Source organism: Coregonus clupeaformis, chromosome 27 (genome assembly GCF_020615455.1).
Source record: "Coregonus clupeaformis isolate EN_2021a chromosome 27, ASM2061545v1, whole genome shotgun sequence".
Lineage (NCBI taxonomy): Eukaryota > Metazoa > Chordata > Actinopteri > Salmoniformes > Salmonidae > Coregonus > Coregonus clupeaformis.
Window position 1 is genome coordinate 7,381,414 of NC_059218.1, and position 24,005 is coordinate 7,405,418.

General features: G+C 45.0%; 1 pseudogene; it reads right to left on the reverse strand.

The window, feature by feature from the left end:
- Window positions 1-717: 717 nt before the first annotated feature.
- Window positions 718-21,375, reverse strand: LOC123482024 (annotated as a pseudogene).
- Between the last annotated feature and the right edge of the window lie 2,630 nt (window positions 21,376-24,005).

Sequence of the window (24,005 nt, forward strand, 5' to 3'; positions counted from 1 at the left end):
TGGTTCTCATGAGAGCCAGTTTCATCATAGCGCTATATAGTTTTGAGACTGCACTTGAAGAAACTTTCAAAGTTCTTGAAATGTTCCGTATGGACTGACCTTCATGTCTTCAAGAAATTATGGACTGTCGTTTCTCTTTGCTTATTTGAGCTGTTCTTGACATAATATGGACTTAGTATTTTACCAAATAGGACTATCTTCTGTATAGCCCCCTACCTTGTCACAACACAACTGATTGTCTCAAACGCATTAAGAAGGAAAGAAATTCCACAAATTAACTTTTAACAAGGCACACCTGTTAATTGAAATGCATTCCAGGTGACTACCTCATGAAGCTGGTTGAGTGGATTTTTGTAACACTTTTTTGGTTACTACATGATTCCATATGTGTTATTTCATAGTTTTGATGGCTTCACTATTATTCGACAATGTAGAAAATAGTAAAAATAAAGAAAAACCCTTGAATGAGTAGCTGTCCAAACCTTCGACTGGTACTGTATACATATTTTTTTACACATATTTAACACCTTTTTAGGGGGTAAGCACAAAACTACCTCCATACTAACATACATTTTTTAAACCGGTACCAGTTACCTTCAGATGAGTCCCGTGACACTTGTGGGGGTTGTAGTTTGTAGGCCAAACCGTTCGCTCACTACAGAAGTTTTTTTTTTCCTCCACTTTTCCAAAACATTTATATAACGTCACCAACGCTGCTTAGTGGCAATTCTTAGTGGCAATATGTTGTTCAAAGTGGCTAGAGAGGACACATTAATGAGAGAATAATCATATACTATTGAACAAATAATGTGCTTCTGAAAATATGCTAGTAATAATAGGCCTAGCGTATTTTAGGTAACTTTCTGAATGGACATGGAGACTAAGCAAACTTATAAATGCACGCCCATCCACCCACCCACCTAAAAGGACCCATCAATCAAACCGCCTGCAGCGCATCTCGCTCAGACACATAAGCAAATCCAACCTGGTATCAGAGCATTTCGTATTATTCTGTACGTAAATCTGAGATTTAGTATGATATGTTACCTTTGGTATGGTTACATAAGACAGATGGTTACTTAACCTTTTCCCGTGAGAGTTCCAAATATCTCTAACGTTTGCACCAGCGTGAGTTTTTTTTAATGTGCGTGTAGTCAGAATGCATTCACTGTTCCAAAATGTGTTTGTTGCGCAACAGGACAGTTAACCCACGCTGCCCTCAAACCAAGGTACGCTGCCTGCTAATTATCTATAGGCTAATCAACAATGATTTTCTAACAAGTTATATTTTCTAACAATAGTTTGAATTGAGGTGTGTTCCGCCTCATGATTAATTCACATAGAAGTAGCCCATTTTACTGTTGCGGACAATTTACGTTTGAGGCATTACTGAGCACAAACTTCTCTCTCCGACAAGACAAGCCCAAGCTTTTTCCTCCCTGGCACATTTTCCGGCTGGTGCCAGCATTGCCTTCACCACTAATAATAACTTTGGACATGTGTGCGTTCCTATCAAAATCAGTGCCTTATTACATTATGATTATAGTTTCTGTATTTTGTGTTGTCATTTCTACTGTAGCACACCATATGTATGTATGGAGCATAATGTATTTATTGTTTTATTCACATTTTCTAGTACTGGTGACAAATCATGCATTTTGATTCTTGCATAGATTGTAATGGACACGTGTGTAAAATACTTTTTTGAAGGTTGTCCTGATTATGATGAGCTAATGCTAAGCTAATTACCAGCTATGTGTGGCGCCATGTTTGTTGACATCATACAATTCTTTCTGGTTGTCACGTAAACGTCTGTCAGACCAAAGATGTTATAACAAAACAAGGTAAAGGGATGGTTCACTCGTTTTTCGAGTAAACTTCCGGAAGTGAATGATGGAAGTGAATGATGGTAGACAACACACCCCCTTCAACATGCATACTGCAAACAGACCCAACTCTTCTTGTAACCTCTTATCTTTGGTTGACGCGATAAAACAAGCATGATGGCGTGCACAAACTACCCATTGTAGGATTACTTTAGAATTTCTGAAAGTGTTTTACTCAATTATTTTGGTCACTGGTGAGGTCACCCGTGATGTGATGAATTGTAAATAATAATTACTATTAGCTCATTCATATTATGGTTTTTGTCAGCCGAGAGTTAGATAAATATGACCGGTTGTGTTAGGTCACTCTTTCCTCAGTTAGCGCTACGACTCATTTTCCGGTTTGGATGAAAATTCTGTTACGCTGTCGCTACTTCTGTGAACGTCTGAACACTGCATCCAAAAATAAAATGCTCACATTGAGGACATAACGTTGTAAAGACTGTATTTGTGCAAAATGTTTCTGTGAAAAAAACAGTGTGGCCAGCTCAAACGCTGACTGTTGCATCAATCGTAACTGGACGTTCTAAAGAAGTGTTCTAATCCCACCGGTTTGAGCGTACGCTGCACTGTAAAATGATCACACCTGTGTGTTCGTATGTGTCAAAGGGTTAAGGCAAAAATGAAAGGAGGATGGATGGGTTGGCATATAATGCAAATGTCTAGCGACCCAAAGGTTGCGAGTTCGAATCTCATCACGGACAACTTTAGCATTTTAGCTAATTAGCAACTTTTCAACTACTTACTACTTTTTAGCTACTTTGCAACTACTTAGCATGTTTGCTAACCTTTCCCCTAACCCTAACCTTAACCCTTTTATCTAACCCTTCACCTAACCCTAACCTTAACCCTTTTAGCTAACCCTAAGCTTAACCCGTTAACTAAACTCCTAAACTTAACCCTAACCTTAACCCTAACCCCTAGCCTAGCTAACGTTAGCAAGCTAGCTAACGTTAGCCACCTAGCTAGATTTCGTAACATATCATACGTTTTGCAAATTCTTAACATATAATAAGAATTGTAATTTGTAATATAACATACAAATTAATACATATCATAATAAATGGAGTTCCCAGATTTACGTACAGAATAATACGAAATGCTCTGAGACCAGGTTTGCAAATCACATTTCTTCTTTCCCCAAAACGTATTAAAAACCTTGCCTTAGCTTCAAATCCTTTCTGTAGGACATCAAAAAACGAGTCTATGCTACATTATAGGATAATGCTAAATCTATCATATAAATTGACAAGGAACATTTTAAGTGGGAGATAGGCTATAGAGACAGCTGTGATACATGCTATGTGAAGATGAAATTGACAACCATTAGAAAACAGAAAGACATGCACGCAACCTGTCCATAGCCTACTGATCACCTGTTGATACATTTTTGTGAAGCAATGGGTGCTTATGCTGACACTACATTTTAATTTGAGTGAGTAATTCTAAATCTGCGCAACCACTTAATGATAAGGGTAACTCCGGCAGATATGTTTTGTCTCTGTCTTTTAGCCAGCCAGGTCACCCGTGATACAAGTCAGCATTCGACGTCAGGAGATGACTTGGACACCGGCCACTAGGGGCAACAGTGAACAATGTTAGCTTCAAGTTGGTTTCGGTTTTGCTAGGGTGTTGTATATGGTGATGGTGGATTGGCGTGAGCCTCCGATTCCAAAATTTGCAAGTTTGAATCCAGCGATAGAAAGTTGTTTTTGAGATTTTATTTTTAAGCCTATCACAAACTTTAACCCTTACCTGAACAATTCGGAGTTAATGCCTAAACTTAACCCTAAACTTAACAAATCAGAGTTAACCCTTTAGAACCCATAGTGGCCGTCAACAGTCTTTCTTTAAATTACAATAGTGGCAGCGAAAGGCTTATTTTTTCTAACAGGAATATCTGTGTCAATATCTCAAAATTAACAAACCTGTTGTCTTATTCGCGTGGCTGTTGTCATCAACCAGAAACCGTAAACAGGCTATGCTGTTATTGACATTAACCATTTTTTAAAACTTCATTACTCAAAATGGCAGCGCCGAAGCAGACATTACTTTTCATTGTGAAAGAGGCTTTATTGGTTGGTGATACTGATTTACACACGTCCTTGCAATTTGAAAAGCGATGATGTTGAGCTGAGTGAAATAAGTAAACAGCAGATATATGTTTGGTGTTGTCGATGTTTGATGCTGGGAAACTTGGGGAATAGCTCACATATTAGCAAGTCCTGTCATGTCATGATAACTTGGTTAGTACAGGCGAGCACATTTTAGTCATTTAGCAGACGCTCTTATCCAGAGCGACTTACAGTTAGTGAGTGCATACATTTTCATACTGCAGCTCCATCAGCAGTGGAGATTGAATGATTGCTCTCTGTCTCATGGAAATAGTTGTAGTGTTTAGCTGTATATAGTCAGTTAACTAGTTGGTTGTTGTGTCTTGTTTCTACTGATGTAATTCATATGGAAACGGCCCAAGCTGCTTGCTATAGCTAGCTACAGTGGGGAAAAAAGTATTTAGTCAGCCAACAATTGTGCAAGTTCTCCCACTTAAAAAGATAAGAGAGGCCTGTAATTTTCATCATAGCTACACGTCAACTATGACAGACAAATTGAGAAGAAACAAATCCAGAAAATCACATTGTAGGATTTTTAATGAATTTATTTGCAATTTATGGTGGAAAATAAGTATTTGGTCACCTACAAACAAGCAAGATTTCTGGCTCTCCCAGACCTGTAACTTCTTCTTTAAGAGGCTCCTCTGTCCTCCACTCGTTACCTGTAGTAATGGCACCTGTTTGAACTTGTTATCAGTATAAAAGACACCTGTCCACAACCTCAAACAGTCACACTCCAAACTCCACTATGGCCAAGACCAAAGAGCTGTCAAAGGACACCAGAAACAAAATTGTAGACCTGTACCAGGCTGGGAAGACTGAATCAGCAATAGGTAAGCAGCTTGGTTTGAAGAAATCAACTGTGGGAGCAATTATTAGGAAATGGAAGACATACAAGACCACTGATAATCTCCCTTGATCTGGGGCTCCACACAAGATCTCACCCCGTGGGGTCAAAATGATCACAAGAATGGTGAGCAAAAATCCCAGAACCACACGGGGGGACCTAGTGAATGACCTGCAGAGAGCTGGGACCAAAGTAGCAAAGCCTACCATCAGTAACACACTACGCCGCCAGGGACTCAAATCCTGCAGTGCCAGACGTGTCCCCCTGCTTAAGCCAGTACATGTCCAGGCCCGTCTGAAGTTTGCTAGAGTGCATTTGGATGATCCAGAAGAGGATTGGGAGAATGTCATATGGTCAGATGTAACCAAAATAGAACTTTTTGGTAAAAACTCAACTCGTCGTGTTTGGAGGACAAAGAATGCTGAGTTGCATCCAAAGAACACCATACCTACTGTGAAGCATGGGGGTGGAAACATCATGCTTTGGGGCAGGTTTTCTGCAAAGGGACCAGGACGACTGATCCGTGTAAAGGAAAGAATATATGGGGCCATGTATCGTGAGATTTTGAGTGAAAACCTCCTTCTATCAGCAAGGGCATTGAAGATGAAACGTGGCTGGGTCTTTCAGCATGACAATGATCCCAAACACACCGCCCGGGCAACGAAGGAGTGGCTTCGGAAGAAGCATTTCAAGGTCCTGGAGTGGCCTAGCCAGTCTCCAGATCTCAACCCCATAGAAAATCTTTGGAGGGAGTTGAAAGTCCGTGTTGCCCAGCGACAGCCCCAAAACATCACTGCTCTAGAGGAGATCTGCATGGAGGAATGGGCCAAAATACCAGCAACAGTGTGTGAAAACCTTGTGAAGACTTACAGAAAACGTTTGACCTGTGTCATTGCCAACAAAGGGTATATAACAAAGTAGTTGACGTGTACCTATGGTGAAAATTACAGGCCTCTCTCATCTTTTTAAGTGGGAGAACTTGCACAATTGGTGGCTGACTAAATACTTTTTTCCCCCACTGTAGCTTGCTTTTTTGTGAAACAAACAAGAAATAAGACAAAAAAAACAGAAAACTTGAGCATGGATCCTATGCATCCCTCTTTTACTCTGTTCTCTACGTCAGTGAAAGTGAAGGAAGTGATGTGGAGAGTCAGGGCTCAGCAGCAAAAGGCAGGGAGGAATAGGAGTTAGAGATGATTGGAGGGATAGAGATGTGGAGCGAGGAGGGAGGAGTGGAGTGAGAGGAGAGTGGAGGGAGAGAGGAAGAGGAGCGTGAAGGAGAGGAGAGTGGAGGGAGAGAGAAAGAGGAGAGTGACGAGGAGGAGGAAGAGGACAAAGCATAAGGAGAGGACGAAGCAATGGGACAGGAGGAAGCAGAGGGAGAGGAGGAGGAAGAGGGAGGGGAAGAGGGAGAGCACACCCGAGATGGGAGCCTACGTTTCCATGGCGTGTGTATGCCCTAAGTCCCAACATTCATCCTTGTACCACAGCCTGGGCGTAAAGTGACAGTGGCAGGGGTTTTGGTGTTGTTTTTAAAAGTGGTAGGAACTTATATCTGTTCCGGTGCTTGTAATGGATTACAACAAAAAAATGGGTAGGGTTGACCATCTTGACTAACTGAGGAGCTATTACAATGTTGGATGCACAGGCTGAAAATGGTGGAAGTATATGTTTTGGGGGATGCTCAACATTGCCATCATAAATGCGTGCATTGTCACCCTGCAAAGGCCCCTTCCCAAGAACCGCAGGCGCTGGTCCCTGAAGACATTCAAAACGCAGCTTGTGAATTCACTTTGTGATTTGGCTACAGTGGCAGGAAGAGGGGAGCCAACAGTGTGGCACCAGGGCGTGTAGAACAAGTTGTAACTCATTTGAAAGCAGGTGAAGTTTGAAGGGCACAAGAAAGGGTGTTTGGTGTGCATCCAGAGTGGAAGCAGGCCAAAGAGTGGAAGATGTGTGGCACGAAACACGTAGAGTTTCCTTTGGGTGCTCTACGTGGTCTGTGCCACTTTGCAGGATGGGGCCGTGCTTCCAGAAGTTCCATGACATGTTGTAGGCGAAATGCAAACACTAAAGTGACAGTGTGAATTGTGAATTTGTCCTACAATTCTTTTATTGTCTCTGTACAGTTGTTGTTTTGTATCTTATTTCTTTATCTGTCTCTATGTAATACTTGTTGCATTCACTGAATTGTTGTCTACAATTTCTACATTTTGTGTCAGGCCTGGTCCGTATTAAATCTTATTGAGAGAGGTTACCTACATTTTGAAATAGTCTCTGAATAGTTATTTGCATTTTTACATTGTTACAGAAGTAAGAATCGTTGTCAATCAAATTGGCTACTTTGTGTGGGTTTTGAAATATTTTCTGAATATTGTCCTCTCGTCACATTTTGGATAATTGTTATATTTATATGTAAATAATATTTATAAGTATAATATATTATACTTTGTACATTTTAAGTGAGTAATTTGGTCAAATATACTACAATTGAAATAATAAAGTTTGTTTGTTGTTGTGTTGAGTGTTAATCGTTTTTTGATAGTGAGTGTCTTTACACAATGGAAGACAAAATGAGTGTTATTCCTATTGACATGACTGTGGTGTCATATTAACGAAGAGGTTGTACTCTTTAAAACTAAGTTAACTTGTAATTGTCATTTGTTCATTGTTTTTGAGCTATGTCTGTTTGAAATGTGTGAGAAAATGAGCTTTATCTTGAAAAGTCTCAGTAATCTATAGCAGCATTCTGGAATTCTATTGGGGTCTGAAGGGTTAAAGCCTATACTTAACCTTAAACACTTTGTTTGCAACAACAGCTAAATTTGACATTGATGAACGTCTAATTCTGATGTGAGACTGTGAGAGCTAGTTACTTTCAGCACAGGTGGTTGCCTAGATTTAATTTTTGCAGGCCTATAATATATAGCCTAATATATAGGCTACAGTGAGGGACAAAAGTATTTGATCCCCTGCTGATTTTGTATGTTTGCCCACTGACAAAGAAATGATCAGTCTATAATTTTAATGGTAGGTTTATTTGAACAGTGAGAGACAGAATAACAACAAAAAAATCCAGAAGAACGCATGTAAAAAATGTTATAAATTGATTTGCATTTTAATGAGGGAAATAAGTATTTGACCCCCTCTCAATTAGAAAGATTTCTGGCTCCCAGGTGTCTTTTAAACAGGTAACAAGCTGAGATTAGGAGAAAGGGAGTGCTCCTAATCTCAGCTTGTTACCTGTATAAAAGACACCTGTTCACAGAAGCAATCAATCAATCAGATTCCAAACTCTCCACCATGGCCAAGACCAAAGAGCTCTCCAAGGATGTCAGGGACAAGATTGTAGACCTACACAAGGCTGGAATGGGCTACAAGACCATCGCCAAGCAGCTTGGTGAGAAGGTGACAACAGTTGGTGCAATTATATGGAAGAAACACAAAATAACTGTCAATCTCCCTCGGCCTGGGGCTCCATGCAAGATCTCACCTCGTGGAGTTGCAATGATCATGAGAACGGTGAGGAATCAGCCCAGAACTACACGGGAGGATCTTGTCAATGATCTCAAGGCTGCTGGGACCATAGTCACCAAGAAAAAATTGGTAACACACTTCACCGTGAAGTACTGAAATCCTGCAGCACCCGCAAGGTCCCCCTGCTCAAGAAAGCACATATACAGGCCCGTCTGAAGTTTGCCAATGAACATCTGAATGATTCAGAGGAGAACTGGGTGAAAGTGTTGTGGTTAGATGAGACCAAAATGGAGCTCTTTGGCATCAACTCAACTCGCCGTGTTTGGTGGAGGAGGAATGCTGCCTATGACCCCAAGAACACCATCCCCACCGTCAAACATGGAGGTGGAAACATTATGCTTTGGGAGTGTTTTTCTGCTAAGGGGACAGGACAACTTCACCGCATCAAAGGGACGATGGACGGGGCCATGTACCGTCAAATCTTGGGTGAGAACCTCCTTCCCTCAGCCAGGGCATTGAAAATGGGTCGTGGATGGGTATTCCAGCATGACAATGACCCAAAACACACAGCCAAGGCAACAAAGGAGTGGCTCAAGAAGAAGCACATTAAGGTCCTGGAGTGGCCTAGCCAGTCTCCAGACCTTAATCCCTTAGAAAATCTGTGTAGGGAGCTGAAGGTTCGAGTTGCCAAACGTCAGCCTCAAAACCTTAATGACTTGGAGAAGATCTGCAAAGAGGAGTGGGAAAAAATCCCTCCTGAGATGTGTGCAAACCTGGTGGCCAACTACAAGAAACGTCTGACCACTCATTAAAATGCAAATCATTTTATAAAATTTGACACTTTTCAGCATTTTTTTATTCTGTCTCTCACTGTTCAAATAAACCTACCATTAAAATTATAGACTGATCATGTCTTTGTCAGTGGGCAAACGTACAAAATCAGCAGGGGATCAAATGCTTTTTTCCCTCACTGTATATAGACAATGAACAGCAATATAGTTTGAAACTTATTTAGATTTTTAAACTCATAGGCCTAGGCTTATTCGAGGAGAGAAGTGTAGATCAATCCTTTTGTTGCTGAATGGCTATAAAATAGTCAACAGCGTTGGCAATGAACTGGCGGGGAAGTTTGAATGGCGAGAGCGATGTGTAGCTCTGATGTGATGTGATCACATTGGCTAAATTGATACTTAACTGCATTGATGCATTACAAATGAATGAATTCATTAATTCACACAAGGATCCCACAGACCTGTCGGTGGCAGTGTCCCAGATAACAATTTATGTTGGTCAACAGCTTATTTTCTGTCAATGGCTGATGTGGATGTGGTGTAGGAGTCAGGCGCAGGACACAAAGCTACTTCCAACAGACTTTACTAGAGGACACGACAATACAAAGAAAAGGGCCTCAACAAAACAAGGAGGCGAGCGATTACGCAACAGTGCGCAAAATACTCCAATGCACAAGAAATACGCAAAAGTGCGTCTGGACTCTAAACACAATAGAGCAAAATACCAGCACCTACGGACAGGCGGAACAATTACACACAACTCACTACAAACAAAACGAGACACTTATAGGGAACATAATTAACACTAACAGGAAACAGGTGAACAAGGAAGACAAAACCAAACAAACATCGATAACATACAACGGTGGCAGCTAGTACTCCGGGGACGACGACCGCCGAAGCCTGCCCGAGCAAGGAGGAGGAGCAGCCTCGGCCGAAACCGTGACAGTACCCCCCCCTTGACGCGCGGCTCCAGCCGTGCGCCGACCCCGGCCTCGGGGACGACCAGGAGGATGCGGAGCAGGGCGCGTGGGATGACCACGGTGGAACTCAGTCAGGAGAGATGGGTCTAAGATGTCCCTCCTCGGCACCCAGCACCGTTCCTCCGGGCCGTACCCCTCCCACTCCACGAGATACTGGAGACCCCCCATCCGACGTCTCGAATCCAAGATGGACCGAACTGTACACACCTCGTTCAACCTCCTCAGGACTTTAAATGGCCCCACAAACCGCCGACCCAGCTTCCGGCAGGGCAGGCGGAGGGGCAGGTTTCGAGTCGAGAGCCAGACTCGATCTCCAGGTGCGTACACCGGACCCTCACTGCGGTGGAGATCGGCGCTCGCCTTTTGTCGATGGATGGCCCGCTGCAGATGGACGTGTGCAGCGTTCCACGTCCCCTCCGAGCGCCGCACCCACTCATCCACCGCAGGAGCCTCGATCTGGCTCTGATGCCATGGTGCCAGAACCGGCTGATACCCTAACACACAGAAACCTCCCCACATCCTGGTTCACTCTTTCTACCTGCCCATTGCTCTCTGGGTGGTACCCCGAGGTAAGGCTCACCGAGACCCCCAAGCGCTCCATGAACGCCCTCCAGACTCTGGAGGTGAACTGGGGACCTTGATCAGACACTATATCCTCGGGCACCCCGTAGTGGTGTGAACAGTGAGACGTGGGTGAACAGTGCCTCAGCGGTCTGTAGGGCAGTAGGGAGACCCGGCATTGGGAGGAGACGACAGGCCTTCGAGAACCGATCCACAACGACCAGTATAGTGGTATTCCCCTGAGAGGGGGGAAGGTCTGTAACGAAATCCACCGAGAGGTGAGACCAGGGTCGCTGTGGTACGGGCAGGGGTTGTAACTTTCCCCTGGGCAGGTGTCTAGGCGCCTTACACTGGGCGCACACCGAGCAGGAGGAGACATAAACCCTCACATCCCTGGCTAACGTTGTCCACCAGTACTTAGCGCTAAGGCAGTGCACTGTCCGGCCAATACCTGGATGTCCAGAGGAGGGGGGACGATGAGCCCAATAAATCAGACGATCCCGAACCTCGAGCGGAACGTACGTCTGACCCACAGGACACTTTGGGGGACTAGGGTCGGCACGCAACGCCCGCTCGATTTCGCATCGACCTCCCACACTACCGGTGCCACCAGACAAGACTCCGGCAGGATGGGAGTGGGCTCAATGGACCTCTCCTCTGTGTCATACCGCCGGGACAGGGCGTCTGCCTTACCGTTCTGGGACCCAGGGATGTACGTTATTTTAAACACGAACCGGGTTAGAAACATGTTCCACCGAGCCTGACGAGGGTTCAATCTCCTAGCTGCCCGGATGTACTCCAGGTTACGGTGGTCAGTCAAAATGAGAAAAGGGTGTTGAGCCCCCTCAAGCCAATGCCTCCACACCTTTAGGGCCTGTACCACGGCTAACAGCTCCCTGTCCCCTACGTCATAATTTCGCTCCGCCGGGCTGAGCTTCTTGGAATAAAAAGCACAGACCGTTGCGATAGTACGACCCCAATACCGGCCTCTGACGCGTCCACCTCTACCTGGAATGGTAAAGCGGGGTCCGGATGCGCCAGCACCGGAGCCGAAGTGAACAGGTCCTTCAGTCTCCCAAATGCCCTGTCCGCCTCAGCTGACCACTGCAAACGCACCGGGCCCCCCTTCAGCAGGGACGTTATGGGAGCTGCCACCTGTCCAAAACCCTGGATAAACCTCCGGTAGTAATTTGCAAAACCCAAGAACTGCTGCACCTCTTTAACCGTGGTTGGGGTTTGCCAATTACGCACGGCTGACACACGGTCAACCTCCATCCTCACCCCTGACGTGGACAACCGATAACCCAAAAAGGAGACCGACTCCTGGAAAAACAGACATTTCTCTGCCTTGACATACAAGTCGTGCTCCAACAGCCTCCCCAACACTCGGCGCACCAGGGCTACATGCTCGCCTCGGGTAGAAGAGTACACTAGAATGTCGTAAATGTACACGACCACACCTTGCCCCTGCATGTCCCGCAAGATCTCGTCCACAAAGGATTGGAAGACTGAAGGAGCATTCATCAACCCGTATGGCATGACGAGATACTCGTAATGACCCGAGGTGGTACTAAATGCTGTCTTCCATTCATCGCCCTCCCTAATGCGCACCAAGTTGTAGGCGCTCCTGAGATCTAGTTTTGTGAAGAAACGCGCTCCGTGTAATGATTCCGTCATAGTCGCAATCAGAGGGAGTGGATAACTGTATTTCACAGTGATCTGATTGAGACTACGGTAATCAATACACGGGCGCAACCCTCCATCCTTCTTCTTCACAAAAAAGAAGCTCGAGGACGCAGGGGAAGTGGAGGGCCGTATGTATCCCTGTCTCAGAGACTCGGCTATGTAAGTCTCTATAGCCCCCTTCTCCTCTTGAGACAGAGGATACACATGGCTCCGCGGAAGCGCTGCTCCTGCCTGGAGGTCTATCGCACAATCCCCCTGTCTATGAGGAGGCAACCGCGTCGCCCTCGTCTTGCTAAACACGAGTGCTACATCCTCATACTCAGGGGGAATGTGCATTGCGGGCACTTGGTTCGGACTCTCCACCGAGGTCGCCCCCACGGAAACACCTAGACATCGCCCTACACACTGGGCAGACCACTCCTTGAGAGCCCTCTGTTGCCACGAAATGGAGGGATTATGGTCAACCAGGGAAGCCCCAGCACCACTGGATACGCAGGAGAGTCGATCAGATATAACTGAATAGTTTCCTCATGACCCCCCTGCGTACTCATCCTAAGTGGTGCTGTGACCTCTCTAATCAACCCCGATCCCAACGGGTGGCTATCTAGTGCATGGACAGGGAAGGGAGCATCAACAGGAAGGAGGGGAATCCCTAACTTTACACAAAAATTCCGATCAACAAAATTCCCAGCTGACCTGAATCTACTAGCGCCTTATGCTGGGAATGAGGTGCAACCTGTGGAAATCTTACAGGTATACATAAGTGAACAACAGAGAGCTCTGGGTAAGTGGGGTGCCTACTCACCTGGAAGGACTCCCCAGTGCGTGGCCTGTTGTCCCGTCCCCCTGGAGACCCTCCCCAGCACCTAGCCGCAGTGTGCCCTCCACGGCCACAGTTGGTGCAGGGGACGGCCCCCCTCGGGCTCCTTCTCCTCCTCTCTCCAGCGCCAGCACCCCCGAGCTCCATAGGGCTCGGCTCGGAGGTGCTGGAGGATGGAATGGACGGCCCCCACTCGGGGGCCGTCCATGGGTGTCGTCCAGGGTGTCGAGACGGATGGACATGTCCACCAACTGGTAGAACGATAGGTTGGTGTCCCTGCAGGCCAGCTCTCTTCGAACGTCCTCCCGTAGACTGCATCGATAGTGGTCGATGAGGGCCCGCTCATTCCACCCCGCATCCGCCGCTAGAGTCCGGAATTCCAGGGCGAACTCCTGTGCGCTCCTCTTCCCCTGTCGGAGGTGGAATAGACGCTTCCCTGCCGCTTTCCCCTCAGGTGGATGGTCGAACACTGCCCTGAAGCGGCGGGAGAACTCCGCGTAGGTGATGGTGGTGGCGTCTATTCCCCTCCATTCAGCGTTGGCCCACTCCAACGCCTTGCCGGAGAGACAGGAGATGAGGGCGGAAACGCTCTCGTATCCCGAGGGCGCCGGGTGTATGGTGGCCAGGTAGAGTTCCAACTGCAGGAGGAACCCCTGACACCCGGCTGTGGCACCATCATACGCCCTCGGGAGCGAGAGCCGAATCCCACTGGATTCTGGAGCTTGGATGGGAGGACTGACCGATGGTGGTGGTAAGGTCGGAGGAGGTGTGGGCACTCCTCTGGTCTCCCATCGGTGCAGAGTGATGATCACGTCCTGCAGGGCGGACCCAAGTTGACGGATCCGGTCGTCTTGCCCGCTGACGCGCTCCTCCAGCGACTCGGGTGCTGCTGCTGCTCCTGCTGACTCCATGATGGTGTGTAATTCTGTCAATGGCTGATGTGGATGTGGTGTAGGAGTCAGGCGCAGGACACAGAAGCTACTTCCAACAGACTTTACTAGAGGACACGACAATACAAAGAAAAGGGCCTCAACAAAACAAGGAGGCGAGCGATTACGCAACAGTGCGCAAAATACTCCAATGCACAAGAAATACGCAAAAGTGCGTCTGGACTCTAAACACAATAGAGCAAAATACCAGCACCTACGGACAGGCGGAACAATTACACACAACTCACTACAAACAAAACGAGACACTTATAGGGAACATAATTAACACTAACAGGAAATAGGTGAACAAGGAAGACAAAACCAAACAAACATCGATAACATACAACGGTGGCAGCTAGTACTCCGGGGACGACGACCGCCGAAGCCTGCCCGAGCAAGGAGGAGGAGCAGCCTCGGCCGAAACCGTGACATTTTCGCATGCAAAAAGACGCAAAAAATCAAACCTGTTCTGAATAAATCATTTATGGATATTTCGCAATTGGTGTGAACGGCGTCATAAACGAAACATTTATTTTCCTACTAATTATTTGGACGGAAATAATGGACTTGGTGATAATGGGCCTTTAGTCATTGTTGCTCAATAGCCTGGCTGTTGTCGATTTCCGACACTGATTCAGAGCAAATTGAAGCAGGATAAAAGTGTATGTATTGCCCAGGTCCTTGGTCTCATTAAAATATGTAAAAAACAGTGACATTTAACCGTAGTTATACAGTATGTTATGTTGATTAGCCAACCTAAGTACGAATTTGAGGGTTGATAGGCTAGGCTATCCACTGGGGATATAGTTACTATGGCAGCCTTCCAACCTTAACCATGCGCTTCTAATGCTCCCCTTTCATTTATGCAATGAGTGTAAGTGAGTTCATATAAATAGATAACCGAATCACTCCCTCGGGTGACTACGCCACCATTATAAAAATCTACCAAACTCGACCTGCTAAACAAGCAGCTTTCTTGATACACGCTAATTACAAAATGACTCAATATTCAGTGCATGCTTCTACTTCTACACTCCCAAGCCGAACAAGCGCTCTTCTCTTCTTTTTCCTCAGCACTTTCTTCTTCTTCTTCTCCTCCTCCTCCCACCCTCAGAAGCAGGATCGTCAATTAGAGCGCAGGCCGAAGCGCTGCATTTTTATTTAGCTGTAAAATATTCCTCCTCTGTCACTAATTAGCCTGAGAAAACGGCAGCAGCGGAGGATAGGGGTCGACAGGCAGGTGAGTGAGAGAGTGGCAGGCAGCCGCTGCACAGAACTCGCCCGGTGACGTTTGGCTGACCAAAGCAGTGGCAGAAGCAGCCACGATAACAGCAAATTATTTTTAATAACTGGAGTTGTTTCCCCCTGGCTAATGAGCCTAGTTAAAACGAGCCAACATCTTGCCGTATCGCCACGTTTGTTTGGAAGGAAGGAGGGAGGGTTTGTTCCTCCCAAAACAAATGTGTAGCTTAGCGAAAGTAAACACAGCACAGGGCACATAGTGCAGCAGATAAGACCCAAATATACCCGAGATCAAAAGTATCAAACTTGGTACACCAGATACTGTATCTTAAGGAACATTTTACATTTACATTAGTTATTTAGCAGAAACGTATCCAGAGTGACTTACAGTTAGTGCATTCACCTTAAGACAGCTAGGTGGGACAACCACATATCACTGTCATAGTAAGTACATTTATCCTCAATAAAGTAGCTATCAGCAAAGTCAGAGCTAGTAAGGGGGGGAAAGGTCAAGTGTGAGCGTTACAGTGCCTTCAGAAAGTATTCACACCCCTTGACTTTTTCCACATTTTGTTGTGTAACAGCCTGAATTTAAAATGGATTAAATTGAGATTTGTGTCACTGGCCTACACACAAAACCCCATAATGTCAAAGTTAAATTTTTACAAATTAATGAAAAATGAAAAGCTGAATTGTCTTGAGTCAATAAGTATTCAATCCCTTTGTTATGTCAAGCCTAAATAAGTTCAGGAGTAAATATGTGCTTAACAAGTCACATAATAAGTTGCATGGACTCACTCTATGTGCAATAATAGTGTTTAACATTATTTATTTAATGACAACCTCATCTCTGTACCCCACACATACAATTATCTGTAAGGCCCCTCAGTCGAGCAATGATTTTCAAACACAGATTCAACCACGAAGACCAGGGAGCTTTCAAATGTCTCGCAAAGAAGGGCAGCTATTGGTAGATTGTTTTTTTTTTAAATAAAGCAGACATTGAATATCCCTTTGAGCATGGTGAAGTTAATAAATACACTTTGGATGGTGTATCAATACACCCAGTCACTACAACTATACAGGCATCCTTCCAAACTCATTTGGTGGAGAGGAAGGAAACCACTCAGTGATTTCACCATGAGGCCAATGGTGACTGTAGAACAGTTACAGAGTTAAATGGCTGTGATAGTAGGAAACTGAGGATGGATCAACAACATTGTAGTTACTCCACAATCCTAACCTAAATTACAGAGTGAAAAGAAGGATGTATGTACACAACATTCCAAAACATACAGTACCAGTCAAAAGTTTGGACACACCTACTCATTCAAGGGTTTTTCTTTATTTTTACTATTTTCTACATTGTAGAATAATAGTGAAGACATTAAAACTATGAAATAACACATATTGAATCATGTAGTAACCAAAAAGGTGTTAAACAAATCCAAATATATTTTATATTTGAGATTCTTCAAATAGCCACCCTTTGCTTTGATGACAGCTTTGCACACTCTTGGCATTCTCTCAACCAGCTTCATCTGGAATGGTTTTCCAACAGTCTTGAAAGAGTTCCCACATATGATGAGCACTTATTGGCTGCTTTTCCTTCACTCTGCGGTCCGACTCATCCCAAACCATCTCATTTGGGTTGAGGTCGGGGGATTGTGGAGGCCAGGTCATCTGATGCAGCACTCCATCACTCTCATTCTTGGTAAAATAGCCCTTACACAGCCTGGAGGTGTGTTGGGTCATTGTTCTGTTGAAAAACAAATGATAGTCCCACTAAGCCCAAACCAGATGGGATGGCGTATCGCTGCAGAATGCTGTGGTAGCCATAATGGTTAAGTGAATTCTAAATAAATGACTGACAGTGTCACCAGCAAAGCACCCCCACACTAAAACACCTCCTCCTCCATGCTTTACGGTGGGAACTACACATGCGGAGATCATCCGTTCACCCACACCGCGTCTCACAAAGACACAACGGTTTGAACCAAAAATCTCAAATTTGGACTCCAGACCAAAAGACAAATGTCCATTGCTTGTGTTTCTTGGCCCAAGCAGGTCTCTTCTTCTTATTGGTGTCAGCAGTGGTTTCTTTGCAGCAATTCGACAATGAAGGCCTGATTCAGTCTCCTCTGAACAGTTGATGTTGAGATGTGTCTGTTACTTGAACTCTGTGAAGCATTTATTTGGGCTGCAATTTCTGAGGCTGGTAACTCTAATGAACTTATCCTCTGCAGGAGAGGTAACTCTGGGTCTTCCATTCCTGTGGTGGTCCTCATGAGAGCCAGTTTCATCATAGCGCTTGATGGTTTTTGCGACTGCACTTTAAGAAACGTTCAAAGTTCTTGAAATGTTCAGTATTGACTGACCATGTCTTCAAGTAATGATGGATTGTCGTTTCTCTTTGCTTATTTGAGCTGTTCTTGCCATAATATGGACTTGGTCTTTTACCAAATAGGGCTATCTTCTGTATACCCCCCCTACCTTGTCACAACACAACTGATTGGCTCAAACATAAATTCCACAAATTAACTTTTAAGAAGGCACACCTATTAATTGAAATGCATTCCAGGTGACTACCTCATGAAGCTGGTTGAGAGAATGCCAAGAGTGTGCAAAGCTGTCATCAAGGCAAATGGTGGCTATTTGAAGAATCTCAAGTATAAAATATATTTTGATTTGTTTAACACTTGTTTGGTTACTACATGATTCCATATGTGTTATTTCATAGTTTTGATATCTTCACTATCATTCTACAATGTAAAATTTTTTACAAATAAAGAAAAACCCTTGAATGAGTAGGTGTGTCCAAACTTTTGAGACTGGGGGGTGTGCTGTTGGATTATTTAAGATACTCTTTGAAGAGGTTGGGTTGAAGATGTTTTCGGAACATGGGCATGGACTCTGCTGTCCTAGCTTCAGGGGGAAGCTGGTTCCACCATTGGGGTGCCAGGACAGAGAAGAGCATGAGCTGGGCTGAGCGGGAGCCAAGAGACCAGAGGTGGCAGAACGGAGTGCTCGGGTTGGGGTGTAGGGTTTGAGCATAGCCTGAATGTAGGGAGGGGCAGTTTCTCTTGCTGCTCTATAGCCAAGTACCATGGTCTGGTAGTGGATGCGAGCTTTGACTGGATGCCAGAGGAGTCTGTGGAGGAACGGGGTGACATGGGAGAACTTGGGAAGGATGAACACCAGGCGGGCTGCAGCGTTCTGGATAAGTTGTAGGGTTGTTGTCCTGTTGGAAGGTGAACCTTCACCCCAGTCTGAGGTCCTGAGCGCTCTGGAGCAGATTTTTATCAAGTATCTCTCTGTACTTTGCTCGGTTCATCTTTCCCTCGATCTTGACTAGTCTCCCAGTCCCTGCCACTGAAAAACATCCCCACAGGATGATGCTGCCAACACCATAGAGTATTGGTCTTAACCATGATGCTCCGGACAAGACCTTTGGCCCCTGGCAAAGCCTCCACCACACGCCCCATTAGCCAAGAGTTCCTTGGGGCTGTATCATCTACGATGACAACAAGGTCACCAGGACTGAAGTTTCTCTTAGTTTTGTTCCACTTGTTCCGCTCCTGTATAAGTGGAAGATACTCCATTATCCATCTCTTCCAGAAGAGGTCAGTGATATATTGTGCTTGCTTCCATCTCCTTCGTGAGTATAGGTCTCCTTTCTGGAATAGTCCTGGTGGCAGGACTGGCTTTGCTTTCAGATCAAGCAGATGGTTCGGAGTCAGGGGTTCTAGAGCATTAGGATCATTCGTTACAGTTGTGATTGGTCTGTCATTCATGATCGCCTCAACTTCACACAAGGCTGTCTGCGGAGCCTCATCATCCAGTACTTGCTCTTTAAGGACTGAATAGAGGATATTTTTCACCAGTCGGATCAACCTCACTCATACTCCCCCATGGTAGGCTCCAGAGGGAAAGGTTGAATGCAGGAATCAGTATCCAGATAACTAGCACTTCTAGATGGACAGCTCGACTCACAAGGCAAGTAAAGATCACACCATACCACTTCACATGAACGCGGTCTCGCTTCACCTCTATGGGGCTGAAGTAATCTATGCCCACATAGGTGAAAGGCGGCAAATCAGGTGACACCCGATCTTGTGGAAGGTCGGCCATCTTCTGTTCTCCAGCTCTAGCTTGCATCCGCCTGCAGAAGACACAGCTCTTAAGGATCTTCCTTGCTAAGGAGTTGGCACAGGGTATCCAATATCACTGGTGAAGTCTGGAAAGCATGTGACCTCTCCCAGAGTGGACAACCTGCTCATGAATGTGGAGTAAGATCAGTCTGGAGATGTGGGAGTCTTTGGGCAGGATCATAGGATTCTTTAGTTCTATAGGCATAGCAGCTTTGCTTAACCTTCCTCCCACTCTCAATTGGATCAAGCTTACAGATTTAGCCACTTCCCTAGGCACATTGTCTTCCTTTCACAACAAGTGCAATTTCTTGTTTAAAGTGCTGTCTTTGCTCAAATCGAATGATGACCTTTTCTGCTTCATCTAGGTCATCCACAGACAGACTTTCTTTTCCAAATGTCAGTGTGAACTTATCAATGTGTTCCTTCAGTGAGTTTGTTAAACTGAACTGATCCTGGATCAGTTTTTGTGAGAACTTTCCTTTTCTGGCTTAACTGTAGAAGAAGTCTCTTCAGTTTCAGCATCCAGGCAACTGCTTTCTTCAAGCTGTTCCATGTCGAATAGTACTCAATCAGTTTGCTGTTCGGATCCTTTTCTTCCACACTTGTACTGTTAACGATGACATCTTTTCTCACTTCTGGATCATCCGGAGGGATGGAGCCAAGTTCCTCAGGGACTTTCGGCCATTGTGTTTCTGCTTTCTCCAGTAATTCTGGTCTTTTGAGCCATCTCTTTGAGTTCAGGAAAATTTCAACATGTAACCCTCTAGAGGCATTGTTGGCTGGGTTGTGTTTGGAGTTCAAATACCTCCACTGTTGTGCTTTCGATAGGTCACGGATCACAGCAACCCTATTAGCCACAAAGGTATGGAATCTCTTGGTATCGTTGCAGATGTATTTTAGCACAGAATGGCTGTCTATCCAGAAAGTTGACTCCTCAAGTTCAATCTGGAGCTCCAACCTTAACATCCTGTCCACTCGCACCGCAAATGTTGCTGCAGCAAGTTCCAGTCTGGGGATCGTCATCTGCTTGAGTGGAGTCACCCTTGATTTTCCCAGCATGAATGCGATGTGGACCTTTTCCATACCGTTTGTGAACCTAAGGTAACTTGCTGTGCCATAACCTTGTTCACTTGCGTCACTGAAGTGAAGCAGCTGTGCGGTTTTGACTTGACCAAAGTTCTCAGGCATCATGCACCTGTCAATCTGGAATCTGGACAGCTGGTCCAGCTCTGAGAGCCATCTCTTCCATGAAATAGAGACTTTGTCCCATCCACACTTGAGCTTGCAGAGCTCTTGAAGAATTTGCTTTGCTTTTAATATGAATGGGGCGAGGAAACCTAATGGATCATAAACAGAGCTGACAGTTGAGAGAATACCTATTTTCGTGACTCGGAAGGTAAACGCATCACTTTCAATGTTCCATCGGATTCCAAGTGCTCTCTCAACAGGCAGCTTTTCTCTGTCCAGGTCCAGTTATTTTATCTGCTTGGCTTTGTGTTCATCAGGGATAGAAGCCAGCACAGCACGGCTGTTTCTGACCCACTTGGTCAACTTGAACCCACCTTGAGAGCATACATCTGAGGTTTTTTGTGAGAGCTATGGCTTGTTCTTCTGTGGCCACTGATTTGAGGCAGTCATCAACATAGAAGTTGGACTTGACTGTTTCAATCACCTCTTCATCGTACTTCTCACAGTTTTCTTCTGCCGTCTTTTGCAGTGGAAAGTTTGCGCAACTTGGAGAAGATATAGCACCGAAAAGATGTACCGTCATTCTGTACTCCTCCAATCTTTTGTTACTATCACTATCTGGCCACCATAGGAATCGCAGGAAGTCTAAGTCATCTTCATGGAAACGTACTTGATGGAACATTCCTTCAATGTCCGCCATCATGGCAATGTGCTCTTGCCGAAATCTTAGCAAGACTCCGATGAGCGTGTTTGCCAGGTCAGGGCCTTGAAGGCGTTTACTGTTGAGAGATGTGCCATTATATGATGAGCAGTCGAACACCACTCGTATTGTTCCTTTGCGCTTATGGTGAACGCCATGGTGTGGTATGTACCATACCTTGCCTTTCTCTCTGAGGAGATGTTCTTGTGGTACCTACTCAGCGTAACCTTTTGTTATTACCGCTTCCATTAAGCCTTTGTACTTTGTCCTTCCTGAACTTCCTGATAAGATTTTGAGCCTGCTGCACTGCCATGTCACGGTTGTTTGGCAGGACTACATCTTTGTTGTGAAAGGGCAACGGTAAGTAGTAGTGACGGTCTTTGAGGGTTATGGAGCTTGATACTATCTCCATAAACTTACGATACTCAGCTGACATCTAACTTTTCCCTTCATACTCCCTCTCAGGGAAGTCATGGTTGTACTGATTTACAAGAAGAAACCCCAGGTCGGCCATTGAGATGCGATTGGCCATCACCGTAGGACGTCCAGATTCTTCTGCCATGGTACAGGGGTTAAGAGGACCGTTCATCACCCATCCAAAGAGTGTTTTCACTGCATACGGTCCACTGGGAGCATCAGAAGGGTAGGTGCCTGGTCTCTTTACTTTGAATGTTTGTTCTTTTAAAGGTTTTTCAGAGTCACAATCTGCCGCTACAGCTACTGCAGTGGCAAAGCTGCTTTCCCTGTTCTTGGATTTGAACGGCTGTTTAAAGTCTGCTGCTGTTTTGGTTTGTAAAAACCTTTTGTTGGACAGGGGATCTTGAATATCGCCATACAACAGATCCTGCAATATTTTGGCCTGTTTTTCCATGAATGTCACAAGGTCACTGAACTGGGCCGTCAGGTGGCTTCTCCCTAAAATATCACATGCTGTAGACCTCCATTTTTCCCTTAGTTTGTAGGGAAGTTTTGACATTATCAACTTTATGTTGGAAGGAAGATTAAGCTCTTCCATGTTCTGTAGGTCTTGCATAGCATGACAGCAACCTCTAAGATAGAGTGCATAGCCACCCAGTCCCTTTCCATCATCCGGTTTGATGTTTGTCCAGTTCCAAAAAATGTCCATGTAAGCAGTGCTCATTTCATTGGAAAGTGTTCCTTTACCAACCCTTTAGCCTCTGCATAGCCTCATCTGGCTTCCATATGCAGACAACTGTGGACCAGATCCTTGGGCTGACCAGAGGTGTACTGTTCCAGGTAATACAGCCTATCCTGGTGGCTGCTTGTCTTATCTTCTATGCCATGCTCAAATGCACGCATGAATGGCCTAAAGTTTAGAGGATCACAGTCAAACATAGGTATCTCCCTAACAGGGAGTGTGGCCTGTTTGTGCTGTAGTACAAGGAGGTCAGCAATTTAATTCTGCCTTTGCATGACAGTAGAGAGGTTATCATGGCTGGTATTATGGCTGATACCCACAGTGTTGATTCTGTGACCTTGCTGTTGGCTGCTGAAGGGTGTGGTTTCTGACTGTTTTCTGAATGGGTTTTGATGGCTTTGTTGTCTGTTGTTGTAAAACCCTTTGTAGTGGGGTCTTTGGAGCTGCACCTAATCCTGCAAACTCTACAGGTGATGGTTCAGCTTCCTCAAAGATCTCGGGATCCTGGTTCTCAAAATAGTTAATTCCATCTTCTTGGCTTAGTAAGTGGGCTGTCACGGCATGGGATTGAGAAGTTGACTCAAAACTCTCCAGGACCTTCAGTCTGGCATTATATGCTGCTATGTCCGTTTCCAGTTCCATTTTTTCCATCCTAACGTTCAGTTGAGCTTTCTGTTGTTCCAGTTTAGCTTTCTCCAGTTCCAATGCATGCTTGTCCTGTAATGATGCTTGGCGAGCAAGTACAGCTGCTCGCTCTGCCTCAGCTTTTAGGCGAGGACACTGAGGATGATGCAGCCTTAGAATACTTTGTTTTACTTGATATGTTTGACATATTGGAAATGCTGTCATGTGGTTCAATTAGCGTTTCTGGCTCCACTTCAGCATTTTTCCATATTTCCACCTCTTTCAGGAAATGTTCATAAGTCCTCATTCTTGGTTGATAATAGTTAACGCTCTCCTGTTCCTTTTCCTCCTCTGTGACCAGCTCTAGCACAGATTCATGAGCATTCATTGAGAACAACATAAAATGCTTCAAGACCCTCATTCACAGTTTCGACATTTCCTCCATCAACAAGAAGGACTTTCATTTCATTCATTTTGTGTGTACATACTACAAGTTTGCCTCTCCGGGCTGCATAGAGTGAATTTAGTTGCTCCCCCTGCCCTCTCCAGTGGGGTCTTATTTGGGATTTCATCTGCCATCATTCACTTTTAATTCATTCAATTTACAACGACACAGTTGTTGATTTGATTGTTAAACGCAATGCCCCTTTAGACCTCCTTTAATGCTTTAAAACACAGTCATCCATTTCAGCATATTGACCCATTTTTCATTGAACATGTGCAAGTTGGGCCTTTTAGATGTGTTAAACATTTAATCCCATTATATGTTTTGTCCCCTTTAATTACATTTAAACACGCAGTATATTTAGATCCTTTAGTTGCATTCCATTGATGCATTGCATTTCCA